This window comes from Empidonax traillii, unplaced genomic scaffold, assembly GCF_003031625.1.
Source record: "Empidonax traillii isolate 1590-97213 ecotype Southwest subspecies unplaced genomic scaffold, ASM303162v1 scaffold895:size443256, whole genome shotgun sequence".
Classification (NCBI taxonomy): Eukaryota; Metazoa; Chordata; class Aves; order Passeriformes; family Tyrannidae; genus Empidonax; species Empidonax traillii.
The window spans coordinates 180,191-188,993 of record NW_020956088.1 but is presented as its reverse complement, the minus strand read 5'-3'; the positions used below and the strand labels follow the sequence as shown (position 1 = coordinate 188,993).

Genomic DNA, 8,803 nt, shown 5'->3' with positions numbered 1-8,803 from the left:
CAACCTAAAAGAAAGCAGAAAATGTATAATGTGCATATATAAACATATAAAAGGGGAATTTCTCACTTGTACACAGAAGAGGAAGAAAAGAAAAAGTAATATATGAAAGAAAACAGGTGGGGGAAAAATGGTACACAGCAGAATAAACTCATTATTCCCCATTTTAATGTATGGTATTATTGCTGATGTCAGATGCATTCAGCATTTGCCAGTCTATTACGAGAGAAAATGAAGTGCATCTGTCTTAAAACTTCTAAATCCAAAATAGTCTGCTCTGCAAGTGTCTGTTTTGATACCTTGGCTTCCACACCACTCAGAAAGCAATTGCATATCGAAATGTTTGAGACACCCTCGCTGTGGCAAAGCCTACAAGTTCTGTGCAGGCTAATAAGGAGATGGCTTTGTGGATACATTTTAGGAGGAGAGTGTATTTGGAAGGAGAAATTGGATGCTGAGCCTTTGTTGTGATAGCTCTAAGACTCTGTACTTTGGCTTAGAGTTCTAAGACTCCATTTGAAGGAGGAGAAAAGGAGAGAAACCAGCAGAAATGATTCAGGTGTCAAACAAAAATCCCTTCCAAGAATAAGATTTATTTCGCTCCGTAACCCCTCGCCAGAAGTTTGTGTTTTGGGGAAATGAAAATTTCTGTCTTGGTGGTATTAGTAAAGCAAAACCAGCTGAGCGCGTTCAAACAATGGACAGAGAATGTCTCTGCTAATTTTGAATTTTCTGGCTTTTATCACTGGATGTCACAACTATAATTATTACTTAAACACGGAGGTGAACTGCAAAGCAGAAGTGAAACTTTAGCTGAGAAACGCTGTAGGAAAGAAAAAGTTCCTGCTAAGTCGTGCAAAACCTCCAGCAGGGCTCCACATTTTAATTTATCCTTGTATAAAATTCCGTATCTGCCATCTGCAATTACCCCGCTGCAATGAGATTATCCCTCTGGAATATTTATTTACCAGCAAAAAATAAGTTTATAAGGTGGTTATTGGGGAATTTGGGCACTTCCAGAGGTTAAATGATGAGCAGAGAGCGTTAATGTCTTGGTAGAGTGCCTGGTCCTCACCTGAGAGTATGGTCAGGTGCTGGGATGTCGGGTTTTCCTTCCTTCTCCCAGTTGACAGATCACTTTTTCCAGTCATTATGGAGCAGTTTTGTGTTTCTCTAGTCTGGAAAACTTCACATTTTAGCAAAATTGCCGTAGAGTGTGGTTTTTTTTTTTAAACACTACAGAACAGCCCACCTACAGCAGCACAGAAAAAAAAAAAATATCCCTGCATAAATAAAACCTTTATAAAATTGGTAATTTGGAGTTAGAGAATTTTATAGCTGTTTTCACACTGGCTTTCTAACACAGTCAGGTTTGGTGTTGGGGCTGCTGATGCTCTGTGTTCCTTGTTGCTCCTAAACTTTGTGAATGACGGTGAGGATCGTTTAAAATGTTACAGGTTTGTTAGAACTGATCCCTATATTGCAGGATTCTTGTGTTTTAACTGATGTGTTGGAGGGAAGGCAAAGGAGAGGCTTGTGGACACTCATTTCTGCAGTGGGAGGCAGCAGTCGTCACAGGTACCATTTCTCACTCAGATAATTCTCAGGTGCCAAGGTGAAAAACCCACCTGAGAACTTAAAATATGTTATAATCAGCCAAGGTAAATTAAAAAAAAACAGGCTCAGTGTTTTGTTAATGTACACATATGTATGCATACATTAAAAAACAGAGCTTAATTTGTAACCTTTAATCATTTTTAGCAATCCAGTTGTTTCTTGCAGCCCTTGCAGAGCACACAGGTGACATGCCAGATGTATGTGTGGGGTTTTTCCATCCCTGATGGACTTGTCAGGATGCAGGAAGGGAGAGACCCGTTTGAGCATTGAATTGCAACCCTAATCTGAGGTTGCTGCACTGGGAGAAAACAACTCTCTTATTTTCCCATTTTCTTCATAACCAGGACTGTTGTTTGGCTGCAGATATTTTTAATTAAGGACTTTCATTAGAAGCAGTAAGGGAAGACCAATGGAAAACCTGAAAAAGGAAATCAAATTACTCTCAATCATGAGTACCTACACAGTTAATACAAAAAAGAAGATAAAAGGACTTTTAAAACTAGATATATTCAACCTTTCTGTTATATTGTGAAAAGATCCCTTTTTTGGCACCAATTTCTGTGCTGGTGCTTAAGCAGTTCAAAACCGGGAGCAAAACCTTTCCTAAAAAGTTGATAGTCCTGGCTTGGGTTTGGTTCTAAACCTGAGAAATTTAGAGTTAGTTTTGCATGCAAACAGAGGGCAAAGTGGATTTTGGGATGGATGGACCTGCTTCAGGAATCCTCAAATAATAATGAGGTACCTTCCTTAACTGGATGATAGTGTGGCTTCTGGATGATTCTTCCCTTTCTGTCCATGAAAAGCAGTTCACGTGTCCATCCTTAGACACCCACTTTTGTTTTACCTGGAACATCTATTTGAGTTAAGCTTTAAAATGTTATAAACCAGAATCCTGCACGATGAAAAAAAAAAAAAAAAAAAAGTATTGGTACCAGTAGGCAATGTGATATTAAGTCACTGACATTCATACATTCTGTGTCTGTTGTATTTCCTTTCTTTCTTTCTTTTTTTCTTTTTTTTCTTTCCCCCTGGAACAAACTAAAAAGGCTTTGGCAAGGCAGGGTCTGACAACATCAAACTGTACTAAAAGGCAGATTTCCACAAAGTGCTTGCACAGCACAGAAAGTTTAAGTGCTGGCACCGAGACAGGTTTGTGTGGTACAGATGAATTCTTATATTTGAATGTTTCTCTCTTACAAGCCTTTACATGTCAAACTTTAAGGGGAATTGACTGTTTATCCCAGTTGATTTTGACTAGTGACGCCTTCCAGGTTGGAGGGCGCTCCCTTCACTCTGTTTCCCATCAGCACTCCTTGACTACCGGCATGTGGTGCCAATTTGTTCCTTCTGTACAGAGAAGAAAAGAAGTTTGGATTTAATTTTAAGCCTTGACACAGGGTTTAATTTGCTAAAAAGGGGAGCTGTGCCATTGTAAATCTTGGAGGAGACACCAAGGTTGCAAAAATTGTCAGCCCAATCTGTTTTGAGCACCACTTCAGTCGGTCTATTAAAGGAACAATATTCCTTTTCACAGCTTGTTCAGCTGTGTCAAACCACACAGGTTAGCCCAGAGTTGGCCATTTATTGTACTTTTTATTGCCTTCTGATCAAGTTTTTATGACAAGGGGGAAATTTCTGTGCTGAGAATGATTTATCAGTACTGTAGATAGGAGGGGAAAAAAGGGCATTTTTCAGGTGACTAAACCTCAAAGCAGAGCAGCTTAAAAATTTACCAGTGAGACTCACAAAAAGAATAAGATTATTTTCCTATTAAAATCTTCCTAGACTTACAGAACTAAGTTCATTGTGGATCTGCCACTATCTTTTGAGAAGAAAACTCTGGTAGAACATGCTGTTGGCACTCAAGTACTGGATTATTGCTGGTGTTGAGTCAGACCACACTCAGCTATAAAAATCTTTGGCCCCACGTGTAGATTCTGATCTTGTCTAGGATGATGTAAATGCTCCCTCTCCCTTCACTGATTATATTGTAGAGGAGGGAAGGGTTTAGCATGAAACTCCACATCTCTGCTGACAGTGTGGATTTGGCCATTGGCTTCGGCAGGCTCAGGGTTTTAGCCTCTGTCCTAATTCTTTGTAAATGTTTTCTGAGCCATGATGATATTACCAAAAAACAAGGGCCGTATGACGTGATGGGATTTGGTAAATATTTATTTAAACCAGTCTGGCTTAAAAAAAATAATTGTTTTGGAGTTGGTGAAAACTCAGATATTTAAAATTATACCAGCAAAGCTCGAATATACTAATATATACTAAAACCCACACAGCATCTTGCTTCAGCCTCTTTTATTTTGCTTTTTAAGAAGTGGATGTCTGACCCAATAGTTCATTTGTGCTCATCAGTCACGTAAGTCCTTTTTATTTCTTGGATTAAGTGCTACAGACCTAATAAATCATTGCTGCTCCTCTGGCACCCTTCCAGCTCGTGTTGTCAATCTGGGCAATGTGTAATGTTTTAATTTCTGCAAAACAGCAAGTTTTTGTTAACTTCAGCTCTGTGCTGTGACTGACTGAGCCTTCAGGACAGCTTCCAGTTTTCTATATATATACTGGGTGACTAATACAGTGATTTTAATATCATCAAAAATCATTAATTATAATATAAAAAACATACATTGGCCTAAAACAAAAGGGTTATGTTATCCTGCTCCTTCTACTCTTTATTTTAGTTGTAAAGAAAGCCTAACCCCCTTCTGGATGAGGAAAAACACCCCCAAAAGGAACCTAAATCCCCTTTTTACTCTTTCTCTTTGGACTGCCTTTCTGAACTAGGTTCCTTTTTGCTTTCTGAACATGTGTTTTGCTTTTTCCTCCTCTGCCACGGTTGACTGGGTGGTTGGATGTGTATACCCTGAAATGTTCCTCAGCATCTATCAAACTGAGCTGGGGGGTGCAGTGTTTTAAAGAAAGAGCAGAAATTAGAGGTGTGCCATAAGCTGGACCATTTATCAAAACCTTTGCTTTTTTGGGCATATACAGCTGGAATGAAGCAGGACCTGGTTCTACTCTTCCAATGGCTTTTTTTTTTCAAGAAAAAAAAAAAAGCACTTTGCCAAAGCAGAAGGGAATGTGGATCCTGTTTTCCCTTTGCACGAGGAACAAGGTGGGATCAAGGCTAGGCAGGGAGGGTGGGAGCCCAGGATGGGGCCCTGTGTGAGCTCAGGAGCACAGGAAAACAAACCCCTCTCACTGTGCCATTCCAGTATCATCTCTTACCTCCCCAAGCACAAGTATTTAGATTTTTTTTTTTTTTCCCCAGCCTTAAGCCCACGCTCTGTGCTGTACATCACACTGCTGTTCCAGCTGAGGGGATTTATGGAGAGGAGGTCGTTGGGTGCTTTGCAGGAAGCCGTGTAGCCACTTGATCTGTGCACAGCTCCTCACTGAGCAGCTCTGTATCCCAGGTCGTTTCCTCCTGGTATTTGTGACAGGATAGTTACTCCTGAAGGTGAGAGAAGAGTGTAGTTAGATGGGCTTCTACAGCCTCTCTGGTAACTTTTCCCACTCCACTCCTTAGTGGAAAGATCCATTTAAGCCTTTGGCTGCTCTGAGTCAGAAAATCTGGTTCCCCAGTTTCAGGTATCACTGCGTCTGACTCAGGTCTGATGGAGTAAAGCACATTATGTTTTAATCACACACAATAAAGGCCACTCACAAACAATATGCCACTTGTAAAAATTAACCTGAATTTATGACATCCTACTGCATTTCAGTAAAGAAGATGGATACTGCAGAGGAGTTGATTAGTCTGTGATTCATCATTCCTCTTTCTAGAGCTGAGTTATACAAAATACTTTCTGCTAGTGAGCTTTATGTGTTTGTTTTGTTTGATGATGGCATGTTTTATTTGTTAATGGCATGTTCTATTTGATGATGGCACCACAGATTGCAGTGCATGGCGTAGTTTGTGCGTCCATCTGATCTAGAAATCAGCCTCAGATGTGAGCAAACCATTCCCACTGAAAAAAACCTGACGACCCAAGGCCAGCCCTCCCCCTGTGCCAGGAACAGGGATCTAACCCGGCTGCCAAAATCTGGCTCAAGCCCTGGCAGCGCTCACCTCCCACTGCCCTGCTGAGAGCAGGAGATGCTGCTGGAGAGGGGATGTTTCTCCTAGAAAGAGACCTCCCCAAACTCCCTTCTTATCCCAGTTGTCCTAAATATTTCCATTTAGGGCAAGACAACAACTCTGGGACTTCAGTGATGTGCAAGGTCTTGTGATGAAGCAAAACGCTGTTTACCTGCAACAAACAGAGAGAAAACCCTCTCCCATGTGGCTGCTGGGAATGTCTCGAATGATCTGTTGGTCCTGGATGCAAATGGCATTCGAAGGCACGCAGTGCTTGGGCACTTAATCAAGCACGGTCTGAAGGCAGAATAATTTGGAAAGATGACCATTTATAGAAGATTAGTTGTCCTCTGACCGCAGTTTACAATTATCTGGGAGAACAGATAGGTCAGATTTATTTAAGTTGCTTTTTTTGGTAAAAGCAGTATATTCTGTTAAAACTGACCGGCGAGGAGATTTGTTTCCATGCGGGTGCGTATTTCAACACTGCAGAAAAAAAAAAAAAAAAAGATTATTTCATAAGCTTGAGCATCAATCTTCGGATTTACACAAATTTAAAATTATATTCCTAAGAGTCTGCAGCGGGAGCCAAGAGTTATTTTCTGCTTATTAATCTTTCTCCCCGATCCAAAAAACATCCCCCAAACTTTGTTTAGCCGTGCAGTCTCTTCAGGCTGTTGATTGTGCTGTAGTGGGGCTGAGAATGCTTCAGTTTACGTAACCGGGCTCTCTGTTTAAATTCCTGTGACAGATCTGTTCGTTTTGTTTACAGCCAAATAACAATGCAAACGTGCCCTGCTCCAGCTGTGGACGTAGTGTGCGGTCACGGCAAAGGGCGCTCACCGCATTGATTCCTTGATCTCATCCTCTTGAAAACTTATTAAAAGCATTTCATTGTTATTTGCTGGCTATTAGCGAGCAGAAACAAGCTTGGCTTATTTACATAAGGGTGAGAGCTGGTCGCCGTGTCTTCTTGGTTGTTAGTTGTTTGGTTAATCACAGAGTTGTTGCAGCCTATTTGTAGTTTGCAGTTCGACCGCACGCGGCACAACGGTGAAACGTTTTCCTGCGAACCCAAACACTTTAACAAACTCGTATCTTCAATCTGTTTTAGAGCCTTGCAATATTTAAAGTCGTTTGCATGGGTTTGATTATGAAGTTTTACGTAGATCTGCCGGTGGTGTGGTGTTTGGTAACGCGAAACGTCAGCGGTCAGGCAGATTTTGGGCAAAATTAATGCTCAGGGACAACTTCCAAGGGAATTCATGGAGTCTCTTCTGGCTTCTCCATCTGGTCCTTATCTTGCAGAGATGTCCAGTCAGCAGTGCTCAAGTTATTCTCAAAATTCTTCCCCAAACTCTCTAGGCACAGAAGACTCTTGTTATATATCCTTGATGAGGTTTCCGAACCTTCCTAAATGCTTTCTGCTCTTAAGGAAAATATAACAACTTCTAGCAGCTTTAGTAGAATTAATTTAAGTCCCTCCTTGGTATTTTAACACAGATTTTTGAGGTAGTTTCACGACACAGGCTGAGCTTAGGCTCTATTTCTACCTACTGCAAAACCCACTCTGCATCCCAAAATCCTGTTCAGAAATTCATCATTCTTTGTCTTAAAACTAGTTGAGTATTTCCCTTCTGCTGCTTTCCCTAAGGTGCATTCAGGAATGATGTTCCCATTGTGTTTTTTTTTTTTTCTGATATCTAGCTAAGGTCAACAACAGCAAGTTTATCCCCATTTATATCTGTGCCAAGACTAAGATCTCTTCATTTACCTTTCTGGTACCCTGAGCAGTCACATTCCTCATGCACTACTGCTTTTCCTGGGATTAATGTGGCACCTTGAACTTGCACTTTGTATGACTATATTTAATTCCATTTATATTAATCTGATTAATCTGATCTGACCAAATGTATCTGATGATCCATTTATAGGAACCGTTACTACCTTTCTGTGTATGGTTGACACCCAGTATTATTTTATCACCAGTAAACTTCGCCACACACTCCTCTTTATGGCAAAATCATAAATGAAAGGTAAAGGCTTATTTTAAAAATCCTGTTTAAGGATCTTCCCCAGTATCAAACCTCCAACTCAAGAGTGTGAACCTATTGAAGTTGATACTTCGCAGTGTTTATTTTCATTCTTATTTTGCTACTTTCCACCTCATTTCTCTTTCTTCAGCTTCAGTTTCTCCTTGATGACTGTTGTGTTTACAGTAGATTTTCATGGTTCTAACAGGGTTGATTATCACTGTCTTGCAAAAAACATTTACCATCTACCTCTTTCTTGCTCCAAGCCTCGTCCAACCTGGCCTTGAACACTTCCAGGGATCCAGGGGCAGCCACAGCTTCTCTGCCCAACCTGTGCCTGTGAAACATCTCTGGGTATAATATTTTATGCGACAAAACCAACCTCCACAAGGGTAAGCAATTACTCCATGCTGAGATCAGAATTCAGATGGATAAAATGATAAATGTGAGTGGTGTGGAGATGGCACAAAGAGCAAAAATTCCATGAGGTGACTAAAAAAAGCTTGTCTGGAATGTCTATCATCGAATTCTTTCAGCTACTGGACAACAGATGATTAAGTGCATCCCCATTATATAAAAATTTTTGTAAAGGAGCCAAAAACGTTAAGTGAACTTGCAGGAAATGGGGAAGAATATAAAAAAACCCAGGAAACAAACCTCTCAGATTTCTGAGAAACACTTTTTCTTTGGAAAGAAGGCATGAACACCCCCCCTATTTTCTGAACAAATGCATGTGAAGTGTGAGTGACCGAGGGATTAATCCTTCCCCTGCATAAATCCAGGATGAAATGCTCAAATTCTCAACTCTATGAACTGCTCAGCACCTGAGGATGTTAAACAGTTATTGCAAGAGGCAAATGTGGAGCAGAACTATCAGGCAAAGAGAAATCCCATACACATGCCTGAGAAAACTTCAGGCAATGATGTCTCAAAAGGAAAGTTCTGGAAAAGCTCTGCTACGAAAACAGCAGCTGTGAATTGTGCCATGTGGTATTAAAGAATTTAGAGGGCACACTGAGAAGTTCCATATCAGTGCTTTTTCTTAAATATATTCAACAAAGGGCCT

General features: G+C 40.6%; 1 long non-coding RNA gene across 1 annotated transcript; it reads left to right on the top strand.

Moving 5' to 3' along the window:
* Positions 1-2,656: 2,656 nt before the first annotated feature.
* On the top strand, positions 2,657-5,422 carry LOC114067306. The gene is made up of 3 exons (XR_003573373.1): positions 2,657-2,763; positions 3,939-3,982; positions 5,349-5,422. It is a non-coding gene; the product is annotated as an uncharacterized LOC114067306 (long non-coding RNA).
* Positions 5,423-8,803: the final 3,381 nt, after the last annotated feature.